Below are 14,778 nucleotides of genomic sequence, written 5' to 3' on the forward strand. Positions count from 1 at the left end.
GACCTAAGCAGGGTCTTGCTAGGTTGGACCCAAAGGTGAAGAGCTATCCAAAAAATGGGGTTGATACAGCTTTGATGATTGGTGCTTGATACAAACATCAACTTTGAGGATCATAGCATTTCTTTTTTTTTTTTTTTTAAGATTTTATTTATTTATTTTAGAGAGATAGAGGTGACGATTGGGGGGAGGGGCAGAGGGAGAGGGAGAGAGAATCTCAAACAGACTCCGTGCTGAGCACTGAGCCTGACGTGGGGCTCGATCCCAGGACTCCTACTCTGAGCCGAAATCAAAGAGTCGGTCGCTTAACCCACTGAGCCACTCAGGTACCCCAAGAATCATAGCATTTCTTAATTATGTGTACATTAAATTAATATTAACGTTAGTTGCAAATTCTGTACTCACTCTTCAGACATGACTCTATACTCCCAAGAATGGGGAATAAATGTACCTGGATTGTTTTGAGTAAAAAGTGGATGCAAATATTAACATGTAATATTTATGGAGTGCTAACTACATGCAAAGCCCTGAAATGCAAGTTTACGTAAATCATCTCAATCTTCATAGCAGTACTCTGAAGTGGGTGGTATCATTATTATTTCACAAGGAAATTAATGCACAGTTAAATAATTTGACCAAGGTCCCACAGCTAGTAGGTAGAGAAGCCAGGATTTGAAACCAGGCAATGTAGCTCTAGCATATATGCTCAGCTGCTAGATACTAAACTGCTAAATGGGAATAATAATGGTATACCTCTCATAGCGTCATTATGATCATTGCATGAGTTAATACATGTAAGTGCTTATTTCAATATCTGGTGTCTAGTAAGTACTCAGTAAATGGTAAAAACTATTATTGGAACGTTAAGTTACTTGCCCAGAGTAGCTGGTGCCAGAACACCACACCTTCAACCCTTATAAAACTGTACAGATAGGGGCGCCTGGGTGGCTCAGTTGGTTAAACGTCTCCCTTCGGCTCAGGTCATGATCTCAGGGTCCTGGGATCGAGCCCCGCATCGGGCTCCCTGCTCGGCGGGAAGCCTGCTTCTCCCTCTCCCACTCCGCCTGCTTGTGTTCCCTCTCTCGCTGTCAAATAAATAAATAAAATCTTTTAAATAAAAAAAAGCGTATAGATAATCTTGGCTTTACTATAATTATGTCATCTTTTGTTGTTGTTTTATTTAATTTTGCTTTAGAAAGCTTACCTTACTGCAATGTTCTTAGAGGCCAGTAGAAGTAAAATGAGTTCCATGTTAAACATGTACAAATCTCATGTACATGGATGAGTTCTTTTACCACCATGACTCAAGCATTAAAAACACATATGCTATTCCCATGTGTATCACAGCATTATTTTAATAGGCAAAAGGTGGAAGCCACCTAAGTGTCCATTGCTGAATGAAAGGCTAAATAAAATGTTATGTATAAGCACAATGGCATATTGTCCAGTCTTTAAAATGAAGGAAATCCTATCACATGCTACAATTTGGGTGAAACTTGAGGATATTATGCTAAATAAAATAAGCCAGTCATGAAAGGACAAATACTGTATGATGCAATTTGTATGAGGTACATAGAGTAGTCAAACGGGGAAAGACAGAAAGGAGAATGGTGGTTGCCAGGGGCTGGAGGGAAGGGGAAATGAGGAGTTACTATTCCTGGGTAGAGTTTCAGTTTTGTAAGACGGAAAAAGTTCTGGAGATGGATGATGGTGATGGTTGCAAAACAATGGACATGTACTCGATGCCACTGAATTGTGCACTTAAATGTGGTTAAAATGGGGGGCGCCTGGGTGGCTCAGCTGGTTAAGCGTCTGCCTTTAGCTCAGGTCATGGTCCCAGGGTCCTGGAATCGAGCCCCGCATCTGGCTCTCTGCTTGGCAGGAAGCCTGCTTCTCCCTCTCCCTCTGCCCCTCCCCACTCCCCCTTGCTTGCGCTCTCTCTCACTCTAAAATAAATACATAAAATCTTCAAAATACTGGTTAAGATGGTAAATTTTTATGATCTAGGTATTTTACCACAGTTTTAAAAAAGCACATATACAGACAAATTGAAATTCTATATATAAAATTTTCAATATTTCAACTCTATGTATTCAATATATATAGTCTATATTTCAATGCAAAGGCTTTCGTGGTCATCATAATAAAAATGAGGTATTTTTGAAAAACAGGTAGAACTCATTTCCTTTCTTACACATTGTGAACGTTACTCGATAAAAATTTTGCTTATTTTAGACATTGAAACATTAATTGGAAACTTCAATATTCCACAGCTGAACACTGGGTTTCAATAATCCTCTTTGTTGTGGGCGCCTGGGTGGCTCAGTTGGTTAAGCGACTGCCTTCGGCTCAGGTCATGATCCTGGAGTCCCGGGATCGAGTCCCGCATCGGGCTCCCTGCTCGGCGGGGGGTCTGCTTCTCCCTCCGACCCTCTTCCCTCTTGTGCTCTCTGTCTCTCATTCTCTCTCTCTCAAATAAATAAATAAAATCTTTAAAAAAATAATAATAATCCTCTTTTTTGTTTTTCTGATGTTCTTATTTCTAAAACCCAGTTCTCCTGGGGAATGCATTACACTCTCTCTCTTATAGCAGGTGAACAATTTCCATAATTTAAATATTCAAAAACTTGAGGCCGCTATGCGGTGGGAGGACACAGTAGGCAGAGATGCTATCCTCTTGGGGATACCATATTACGAATAAATCGGATTCTTCATTCCCTTCTGGGAAAAGAGATGGGAACTAATATGTTTTTGAGCACCCATTAGCATCCATGGTTTTTGCAGCCATGCTGGACACTTTGTATATGTTATTGCATTGAATTCTTACAGGACAGAGATGAAACAATATACTGAATCTTGAGAGATTGCAAGTGTTGTCCTCCCCTCATTTCTAAAGAGGAAGGAGTCTTGCTGATGCATTAGTCAAGGAGCTACCTTTATTGTACAGGATCCAGGTGTTCCTAAATGAAAATCAAGATGCAGAGACTCAGTTCATCTACATGTCTGGCACCTTGATACTTGGTGCCAAATAGTTCTTTGTTTTGGGGGCTGGCCTGCGCATTGTAGGATGTTGAGCATTCCCTGCTTGAGAGTCACAGATATACATGTTCATGGTTGAGGTTTGAACGGGAGAAAGAAGCTAGGCTCGAGAGGTGACAGAGCTGGATGTTGCAGACAGTATTGGGTGGTAGAGAAAGTTTTTTGGAGCTACTGCTATAGACAGAGAATGAGAGAAGCCCCAAAGGATTTTGAGAAATTATCTTTTTTTTTTTCAGAGAGAAAGAGAGGGAGGGGCTGGGGGAGGGACAGAGAGAATCCCAAGCAGGCTCCACGCTCAGCAGCGCGGAGCCCGACACAGGGCTCAATCTCATGACCCTGAGATCATAACCCGAGCCAAAATCAAGAGTTGGATGCTTCACCAACTGAGACACCCAGGCGCTCCGTGAAATTATCTATTAAGAATGAATGTTCCCATTATAATTTTCTTGAAAGTTTGAATCGTGATTCTCTGACTCATGATTTTCTCTCTGGTGGTTGTTTCTTTGAATGCGATTGTGTGTTGCAACTAAACCACATAGTAAGGGTTTGTGTAGATTTCATGTGGATTATACTTATAACAGTCTTTTGAATTTACATTTTTCCCATTTTTATAAAAGATGGTCTGACCTCTCCATAAGGTCAGATTGCACAGTGTGCCATTCTGCCTTCTCTCTTCCCTTGCCTTCCCTAAAGGGAATATGCTTAGTTTCTGCAATATTTTAACAAGAACAGTATGAAAAGACACTTCCTGTTCTTTTAAATGATGTCATATCTGATAATCAGAGGTAATTTACTATCTGACCATCCTATCATTCAAAAAGATCTGTCTGCCAGTTTATTACTATTACTCTAAATATTACTATAGATTCAGTGGCCTAATACAATACAAACTTATTATCCTACAGTTCTGGAGACCCATAATCAGTGGGCTAACATCCAAGTGTTGGCTGGGCTGCATTCCTTCTGGAGACTCTGGGGGGACAATCTGTTTCCTTGCCTTTCCAGCTTGTAGAGGTCACAGGCATCCTTGACCCTTGGCCCTGTATCACCTCAACCTGTTTCTTTCATTGTATCTTCTTTTTGTCCTGCCTGCTTTCCTCTTAATAAAGACACCTGTGATTACTTTGGGCCCACCTGAATAATCCAGGACAATCTCTCCATCTCAAGATACTTAATCACATCTGCAAAGTCCCCATTCCCACATGGGGTAACATTTTCGCAGGTTCCAGGGATTCAGATGCAGACATCTTTGGGGGAGGGGGTGTGTGTCATTATTCTGCCTCCCATAGCTAGAGTATAAGCACGTGCAGGATGTGTGGTCTCATTCTGATAGCATGCTTGAATTATTCCATCTTGACTTGATTTTTTTTTTAACACTTGAAATTCTTAGGCTTAGCCGACATTTAATTTTCACATTAGAAAACTGATAATAATTACTCAAATTATAGTAATATTGTTGGAGAAACCGATCGAGCTTTTAATACAAACTCAAGGTCCTCTTTAAACTCCTTCCTAGTAGCTAATTACCAGTTCCTTCCAGAAGCACAAAGCACCTTCAATGTTCTTCCTGAAACATACAACACATCTAACAGTTAAACATGTGGGATAAATCCTCTTTCAACATTCAAAAGTATCATGTGATCAGCCCACTACTCAGCACAGAGTAGTGTTTCATGAACATCGGTTTAATGATTGAAAGACCGTGTGATCACATCAGGTTTTATAAATGTTGAAATATGTTGGGGCTGAAAGCTGTTACTTTGTTTGTTATTTATTTGGGGATAATGTGATTTGACCTGAATTGGTTATATGTTGATGGCATTTCATTTCACCTCTTCCTTGTTAATAGATTCAAACCAGTTGCTCAGAGACCCTTTTACTCACTTTCATAGGTGCTTCATAAAGTGAAATTCCATGTGATTTAAAACTTGCTCCTTCTGGAAGGTCAGTCACAGGCTGGAGGGAGAGTATATAGTGTATGAGTTTAGAGCATGGACTTGGCATCAGTCGGATGGCATGTTCAAATTCCATGTCTGCCACTCACTGAGATGCCGTGTGTCTGCCCTGTGCCTCAGTTTCCTCACCTGAAAGGAATGATAATTGTGCCTCTCAAATCATAGGGTTGTGGTGAGGGTTCGGGGGGAACAATGCCAAATGCAGAGTCAGAGCCTGGTGCACAGGGATCACTTAGTAAATGTGAGCTAACATTTGTCCGACTGAGTTATTATCTATTAAGGGATAGGATTGTAAAGTAGGCTTTCTGGCACTTTCCTGTGTCCATGACTACTTTGAGGGGATTTTTGGGGAAGAACCTATCTAGACAAGAGAATATGTCCCATCAACTTTTTGGAAAGAGGTGAGTGTAAATAGATAGGAAAATGAATACGCACAAAATACTAACAAATAACAAAAAGGAAGAGGTTCTGCCTGGTTCTCACACTTCACCCAAAGCTGACGGAATGAAAACAGCAATCCGCTAACATTTTCTGAGCACCTACTATTTGCATTGCTTGTCAGTGACACAGGGAGATACAAGATATCCATGATGATGTAGACTGTATCTTTACAATTTACCAGTGATCTCCTATATGCTTTATAGGCATTATCTCTAATCATCACAACCAGCCTATGATATCTCTGTCCCCCCCGCCCCCCCTTGCTCACCCCATTCCATAAGAGAGGAAATGGAGGTAGTCCTGAAAGTTCACAGCTAAATACAGTGTGAACTCAAGCCTGCTCTGACTTCTATGGCCTACTTTCTGTCCATTGAAGTGTGCGTGCTTTTCACCATTTATCCTGGAGAGAATATCTATGCATATAAACAAAAGCCGTAAAAGTAAGTGATACAAGCACAAACTATGGGGCACATACAATAAGTTGGCTCTGGGAGTTCACAGGAACTGGAATAATCATGGAGGATGGGTCTGATCTGGGTCTTAAAAACAAGTAGCTAGGGCGCCTGGGTGGCTCAGTTGGTTAAGTGTCTGCCTTCGGCTCAGGTCATGATTCCAGGGTCCTGGGACCCAGCCCTGCATATGGCTCCCTGCTTCTCCCTCTCCCTTTGCTGCTCCCCCTGCTTGTGCTCTCTCTCTCTCACTCAAATGAATAAATAAACAAAATCTTAGAAAAACAAAACCAAAAACAAGTAGCTATCAGAGACTAGGGAAACCAGTAGGGTTTTCCAAGTTAGGAAGATGGCCTAAGCCAACAAGAGATAAGAGGAGGTTTAATGCAAGGAAGACAAAAGGTTTAATTTCTGTTTCCTGTTTGGTTGATTGGTAGTGGTTCTAGGTTATGCATTCACGTGAGAATTGCCTGTATGATTGACTGCACCATTCAAGTACAATAGAGAGCAACTGGCAGAATATGGTTGGAAAAGTATTGGAACTGGCTTTAGGGTTTTTAAACCTCTTTCAGAAGGAAGCCTTTGAAGATGTGGAGTGAGTGATGAAAATTAAAACAGGGGATGTAAAATGGTGCAGCTGATAGGGAAGACAGTTTAGTGGTTTCTTCAAAAGTTAAATGCAGAATTACCATGCGATCCAGCAATTCTGCTCTTATGTATATACCCCAAAGAATTGAAAACAGGTCTCCCCACAACAGTTTGTACATGAACATTCATATCAACATTCCTCTCAATAGCCAAAATGTGGAAACAGCCCAAATGCCCCTCCACTGATAAATGGATGAACAAACTGTGGGATAGCCATGCAGGGGAATAGTATTCAGCCACCAAAAGGAGGGAAGGGCTGATATATGCTACAACACAGATGAACCTCAAACACACTATGCTAAATGAAAGAAGCCAGACACAAAAGACCACATATTCTAGGATTTGATTTCTATGAAATGTCTATAATAGACAAATTCATAGAGACAGAAAGCAGATTAATGGTTGTCAGGGACTGGAGGAAGGAGAGAGGAGAGAATGCATGCTTAATTTCCATTTGAGGGGATAAGAATGTTCTGGAACTAGATAGAGATGGTGTCTGTACAACATTGTGAATGTGCCAGATGCTACTGAATTGTGGACTTTAAAATGGTTAAAATGGTGAATTTTGCAATATCTATATTTTACCCCAATTAAGACAAACAAACAAGCATGGGATGATCTTCTGAAATTCAGGATACGTGGATGTAAGGGGGCTGGGGATACTTGTATATGCATCAGCTGAAACTCGGGGGTCTTAATCTAAGAAAATTAGACCTTAAGAATTTCAAGAATAATGCCCTTTGGGGTTTTTCTTCTATTAAAGTCAAATAAAATTAAATTTAATATTTTATTTAAAAGCCATCTGATTTTTTAAAAAACCATCTGATTTTTGAAGTATCTGATCTTACTAAAACTTTTCTATCCATCTATCTAACCTATTTATCTAACAATTCACTTACCTAAGTAGATAACCTTCTCTCTGCACATACTAGAAAAAATTCTGTGATAATATTCACCTGATATATGTAATAGGAATTTCTGGATGATAGAATTTGGCATAAGTAAAACAAGCTTCCCTCTTATTTTTCTGCATTGTTCGGATCCTTTATATTGAATGCATATGATTTTAGGAACATCATTGTGTGATTTTTTTTTCTTAAACCAATCAATTAGCCAATAAGCAAACACAGAAGGTAGAGGCAAATAAGCCAAGCTGTAATGGCAATTGATTCTGAGGAAAATATGGTTGTTCTTTCTTTCTCTGTACTTTTATTGGGGTACTTTTTCAATCCCCAAAGTAATATTTTAAAATTTATTAAACTTAGAAACATTAAGAAAGTTTCCCAGTGTGAAAGCTGCTAGAGGTAGAGTCAACAGAGGGTGGGGTGGGGGTGGGGGTATCAAAATCAGATTTGCTTGACTCCAAAACTCTGTTCTCAGCCTTGAGTTAATCTTGCCATAAGTGATAAAACAGTTTATTTTTCAAAAATTCAACCTCAAGGGGCACCTGGGTGGCTCAGTTGGTTAAGCAATTGCCTTCGGCTCAGGTCATGATCCTGTAGTCCCAGGATCAAGTCCCGCATCGGGCTCCCTGCTCAGCAGGGAGTCTGCTTCTCCCTCTGACCCTCCCCCCTCTCATGTGCTCTCTCTCTCTCAAATAAATAAAATCTTAAAAAAAAAAAATTCAACCTCAGTGCATCATTTCCCCCCTAGATTCTAACTACTGATCGAGTCCTACATCTGGCCTTCAAAATGCCAAGACTGCAGAGGAGGGGATTGTCTGTGGTACCTCTCAAGAACATGCAGAACTTGCTTCGTTTCCAGGAAATTATCCACCTACTACCAAAATGCCCACGGATGGAGCATCTGCTGCATACAGGGCACAAATGAGAGGCGTTGTGCAGAGAATCTGAGTCTGAAGTTATCCCTGAATTAAGATGCCCAATAGCCCCCCGCAGAGGCAGCTTTGTGGTAATGAGACACTCATTTGCTTATTTATTCATTTACTTACCTCTTATTGAGTTCCTGGGAGCTATAAAGGTTGATTCCTGATTGTCAGTAATGTGCTCCTTAAGACATTTCAGGTTGTAAGAAACAGAAACCAACTTAAACTAAGAAAAAAGAGAAACTCTGTGACAGAAATACTGGGTGGTTTTGCAGGTTTCCAAAAGGGAGGACCTTAGGCACCGAACAGCAGCGGGGATGGGTTTTAGAGGTTTGGAGCAAATGCTCTGAAGACAGATTGTCAGACAGATTGTTGGAATCTTTGCTGTGATGTGAGCCCTCTGTTCTTGAACAATTTGCTTAACCACTCATTGTGCTCATCTGTAAAATCACTATCAGAACAATAGCTTCCTCATAGGTGGTTCTGAGCACGAAGCGGTAACGAGTGTGGAGGGCAGATCAATGTGCCTGCGACTTAGTACGCACTCAGTCACTGTTAGTTTTTGAATTCTCCTTATTATTATAATATGTCACTGCAGACTCAATTTCTTAACTTTCCAGTCTCCATGGTTAATGGCCACTCAATCCCAGCTTCAGGGAACAAATTAATTTGACACTCTCTTGGTTCCAAATAGACATTTTTAGAGAAGAAATTGCTTGGCTTTGTGGAAGAGGTATCCATCCCTGATCTATGAACTGAATCCAGAGGCAGGGACTTATTAACTAATCATGGCTGCCAGGAACCCAGTGTTGTAACCACGTGGATAGGAGGAAGGGGGACAGGTGGTGGTCACTGGCCAGACAAACTGAGGAGCATACAATACACCAAGGAAACCTCTAAATGTGCTACTTCTTAGTGGTGTTTAATAGGAAAAGGGGAAAATGAAAGAAAAACAAACAAACAAACAAAAAAAACACCAGGAACAAAACCAGAAAGCCAAACAACAAAAATGAAACAAAAAAAACCCCAGTCTTTGTTTTATCTGGGATGTCCAAAGAATATCTCTGAATTCTCATCTTTCTACTAAAACACAAAACAAAGCAAAGCAAAATAGTGTTCTTAGATTAAACATTTCATGATGGAGACTTTGTAAATTGCCATGGAGATTATGAAGGAAATTATGCACTGGCTTTTTTCCCCCACATTCTATGCATAGGGATGGACGGAGATATTAGCCTCAGCGCTTTTTTCCACGATGAACTGAAGTGTTTTAACAAAATCTGCCACTCTATCAGCAATAATAGACTTCTCTACATGTTAATGTTAAAATCTTTTCATTGTAATGGATTCAACTTTACTAAACACCAGGCTACATTTTCTTGTCAAGTAAGATGCCCTACCCTGTCTAAGCTGTGACTCTCTGACATCTGGATAATTTTATTCAAGTCTGGTTTTCAAAGGATGTTTATCTTCTAATCTTATTCCAGCCTCCATTCATAATTAACTAGGTTGCAAGTATCTTCTATTTATAAACATTTGGTTATAAGTAACAGATAACCTATTTAGAGTAGTTTAAATAATAAGGGGGATTTACCAGCTTATTTAACTGAAAAGTGTGGTGGGATTGCAGGTTTCAGGTATAGCTTGATCTAGGGGCTCAACCACGTCACTAGGAGCCCTGTTTCTTTTTGTTTCTCCATACTATCTTCCCTATCATCAGTTTCATTTAAAGATTGGCATCTTTTATGGACACCAAAGGCTGGCATCAGGAATAGGGGTGACACTTTTCTGTTTTAGCGGACAGGAGAAAGAATTCTTTTGGTAGTTCCCACAGAAAAGAGAGGATTCTTCTTTCTCAGAATTCCTCCAAATAGCCATTCACTCTGGCTGGAAGGAAACACTGGTTGACATAAACCCATCAGAGCCTAACCTTGGACTCTTGGGAGAATTTAATCCCAGCCAAACCTCATGCCTGGGAAGTTTGAGGTCCTGTTAAAAAGGAAAAAGGCTTAGAGGGTATGCACAGGTGACAGCCAACAAGGGTTCTCTCCAAAATGTACCTTTTTATTTCATGGCCCACTCTTGTGTTCCTCCCTAGATCGCAATGCAATATAATCTTTTGCCAATTTTTGGTGAGTATAGCTAAATGTCTGACTTTAGTGAGAGAACAATCATCCACCTATTTATTATGGACTGCCTCAGAAATATATGAAGAGGGTGGGCTCTAGCTTTTCCTATTGAAGATATCCATCAGAAACATGAGATCAGTTCTGATTTATTAAGGAAGTACCTTTATGTTTAATGAAATACTATGCAGATCTATTTTCTTAGTATGAAGGGAATCATGTTGAGACATCTTGATTTGGGATTTAAAATAGTTCCAGCCTGACTACCAAGCCCTGTTCCCATTACAGAGCTACTACTAATTATTTAGGCATTGGTGAGCATTAGCTTCATCTCATTGTCTATCAACAGCTAAATTTACGATGATGCTTGAATTACTTGAAGTTACATATAGTAGGGATGTCTGCAAAAAGGAGTGTTGAGTGGTGGAAAAATAATATAATAGAGGAAATAATCAATTTGGATGAAATTTAGAAGCTGACTATTTAAGTCATGTGCTTTACAGCCTTGTTTCCCTTTGATCATAAAGCAAATTTGAACATCGAGAAGAGTGAAGTTGATAACCAGAGGAAAACATTGGTATGTCAGATAATTATTCTCTTTATACTGCTTTTCCCTGGTGACCTGAATACTTAACCAATATCTAACACTTTTCCTCTTCCCAATGGCATCCAGGGCAAGTCTAATATCATTCCTGGTAAGCTTCAATATTGATATAAAGAAAGCTGCTGGCTGTCATTTCTTGAGCAAATTAACAAGGAGCATCATATCACTTTATTCTGTCCAAAATGTCTCCCAAAGCTTAGTAGCTTAGTATCTCATTTTTCTCACAGAAAGGAAAAAAAAAAAAAAAGGAAAAAGAAAAGGTTAGAGAAAAGTTAAGCAAATAGTTAGAACAAGTCATTCTTTGTAGTATGCTTCTTGCAAGTCTTTTGTTCTCAGAGCTAGCTTTGGTTGCTCTCCTTAAAACTCTCTTTGATTTCTTATTCATTCTCCAGAATACATAGAGTTTGTTGAAAATTGTTCTTTTAAAATTTATTTGTATTTTCTGTTTTTTAAAATATGATAATTAAGTGTACCTGTATAGTTTTATGGATGAAAAGACACAGCCTTCAAATTATCCTGTCCTTCCTTTATATTAAATTTTATTTATTTTTAGGTTTTAAAGGATTTTATTTATTTTTCCATTTAAGAGAGAGAGAGTGAGCAGGGGGAGGGGCAAAGGGAGAAGAAGAGAATCTCAAGCAGACTCCACGCTGAATGTGGAGCCCAAAGCGGGGCTCGATCCCACGACCCTGAAATCATGACCAGCACAGAAATCAAGAATCGGACACAACCAACTGAGCCACCCTGGTGCCCCCTCCTTTATATTAAATTTTATTCTGGAAGTGTTTTGTGATCACACAGTAGAATTTGGGTTGCAAACCCAGGCGAAGGCTGGCTTAAGTTACAGATTCTCAGGGGAGGTTTGTTTTTTTTTTTCCCCCTGCCTTCATCCAGACCTGTTTTATTCTGGTTGCTTTCAGTACGCGAGGTTTATTTCTCCTTGCTCCTTGCACTGAGGGTACAACCTGTTTGGGTTTCTACTTTATGTGAGAACACCAAATTAGTGCCCCTCTGCATCCCCAGCCCTACCCCTCAGACATCCACTCTGAGCAGCGGTCAGTGTCAAGTTCAAGGTCTTGAGTTTCAGAAGAATGTCTCCCAGGAACCCTGCTTTTCTGTTCCTGGCCTCCGGAGAATCCTTCTTTCCAGCCTAGCCCAGCAAAGCACTTAAACAGACATTTTTATGTTTTTAATCCAGCTTTTTACTTGTTTCATTCAGTGGTGTTGTTTATCTAGTGTCTGCCCTGCTGACACAGAAGTCCTGAATTGCTTTCTAAAAAAATGGTCTTTCAAAGGTTTGTTTACAAATAATATGACTCGTGGATATGTGAGGTCATACACTGAGGAAGACTTTCTGCATCTATCTTAAATCTCTTTTTATCTATTTTTAAAAGCAACATTGGGGCGGTTGGGTAGCTTAGTCAGTTGGGTGTCTAACTCTTGATTTCGGCTCAGGTCATGGTCTCGGGGTCATGAGATCTAGTCCCGCTTTGGGCTCATGCTCAGTGGGAGTCTTTCTCTCTCTTTCCCTTTGCCTCTCCACCCCCCTGCTCCCCCATCCCCCCTGCCACTTGCACTCTCTCTCTCTTTCTCAAAAAAAAAAAAAAAAAAAAGCAAAAACAACCTCAGGTGACCTCCATAATTATCCCAAACCAGCATTGTTGCAGTCAGTTTTGGTTCAATAATTCGTTCTGCGAATTAAGATATTTGAGCTCATGTCCTGTAATGAGACATGGTAAGGACTCAGATATAAGGCAAATCTCATCCTTCTGGTGGATAAATGAGAAAATAAAAATCACTTTATATTCATGCATATGTGGTGTTCTCACCCAAACACTCATAAGAACCCTCTACTTTCTATACAGTTGGCCTGTGTAGGTCTTAGTCTCTACTCAAAGGCGTTTCATTTCTTGAGGCTAGAGACCATCCTACTTATTTCTATGTCTCTTACTCCGAGCATCATTGCTGGGCTTTGCATCCAGCCAGCTCAGGAAATGATTGAATAAAAGGACCTTAGAAGTGTTTCTGTTTCCTGATTGTGTTCGTATGTTCTTGACTATTTGCATGTTCCTCTTCCTTAGCTTTGGCCACAGGTGGAGCCAGAATCTCCATGCACTTAGGGAGTCCCACGTTTCCCCTGTCACCTGTGGATAAGCCCGAGAGAAAACAGATGGACGTGGTAGTAGCCATACTGACCTTGGCCAACTGTAACTTTCCCCTTTCTCCCAACAGAGTAATTAGCTGTTGCTGTGCTCTGTGGATCCCCTGAATTGTCTCCTCCTTCCCGTTCCTTACTGCAGCCCCTGCTTCAAGGGACAGACAGCTATACATTTGCAAGATCACTTTCTGAGGGCAGTAAGTCCCACCCCTATCTTTGTGTCTGGCTGAGGCCAATTAAAATGCTTGTGCGATGCTGGTTATATTATTCTCATTCCCAGCATTTAGCCCGGTCCACTGTAGTCACTCATGGTTTAGGAAAAATGAATGAATCCACATTCATGAGGGAGAGAGAGACAGACAGACCAACAGAGAGAGTATTAGGCTCAAAAGTCCCAGCAATGACACTGAAAAATTTTAGTCTCAGTACCATTGTAGAATATCATATTGTGAACAAGCAAGCAGTTTTACTTTTGTCTTCATTAGGGCCATTAATAGTAATGATAATAATAATAAGAAGAAGAAGTTGGCATATGTCTCAGGTTGGGTTCTCCAGAAACCAGATGCTAAGCTGGATTTTGGGGTGCAGGATGTTTATTAGGGATCAACAGTGTGAAAGGAAGGAGGAGAAAGCAGGACAGGACAGAGGAAGAAGGCCCCCAAATTCTCAGCTAACATGGTGGGGAATTCTGAGGTGAGTATTAGCCATCCTGGAATCCTGCATTAGGCTGAAATAGCCAAGCTGCATACTTACACCTCACTCACTCACGAGGTGTGGGCTACCCCGGGAAAGGCATGACCTTGAATGAGGCGTTCTCTGAAGCTGAGGGAGAAGTGCCAGCTGGAATATCTGCTGGGGGGTATCCGACGGTACATTCCTCCCTGAGGGGGCTGTGGGTGGCCCATCTCTATCTATGATCACCATGGTGTATGTTATTGGATTTGATCAAGGCAACAGTTCTATACGCTGGTTGCTGTTAACCTCACTTTTTATATGAAAAAACTGTGGGTTAGAGGGGTCATGTAACTTGCCCAAGTGGTGGAGCCAGGATATATATCTAGATCTACCTGACTCCCCATAGCTGGGGCATTATTACACTAGATTCCATTAACCCAAGGACCAAATATTTATTAGACTCTTAAATCCTGAGATGGGAGAGGACCATCCATTTCCTTACTGAAGTCAATCTCTAAGACAAACTTTTCAGCAAGGACCCTTTATCCTAACACCCTCTATCTCTTATAGCTTTTGCCCATAGAGACACAGATGGATCATTAAAGTTGGGGGTTGAGGAGAAGAAAAAGAAGGTAAAAATAAATATGTCAAAATGAACTTTTAAGACAGATAATATGTATCCAAAATTCCATCAAAATGACACAGTTCCTAAGAGGCTTATTTCTGTTTATTCTTCATCACTCCAAAAATGCTCATTGAACACCGACTCCACACCATGTATTATGCTGTGCATTGGCAATACTATAGAGAACGAAAGGAAAAAGCCCTGTCCTCACGAATCTTATTTTCTAGTTTGGAAGG

This window comes from Mirounga angustirostris, unplaced genomic scaffold (genome assembly GCF_029215605.1).
Source record: "Mirounga angustirostris isolate CCGP_5_RB_7025 unplaced genomic scaffold, mMirAng1.0.hap1 SCAF_1, whole genome shotgun sequence".
In the NCBI taxonomy this organism is placed as follows: domain Eukaryota; kingdom Metazoa; phylum Chordata; class Mammalia; order Carnivora; family Phocidae; genus Mirounga; species Mirounga angustirostris.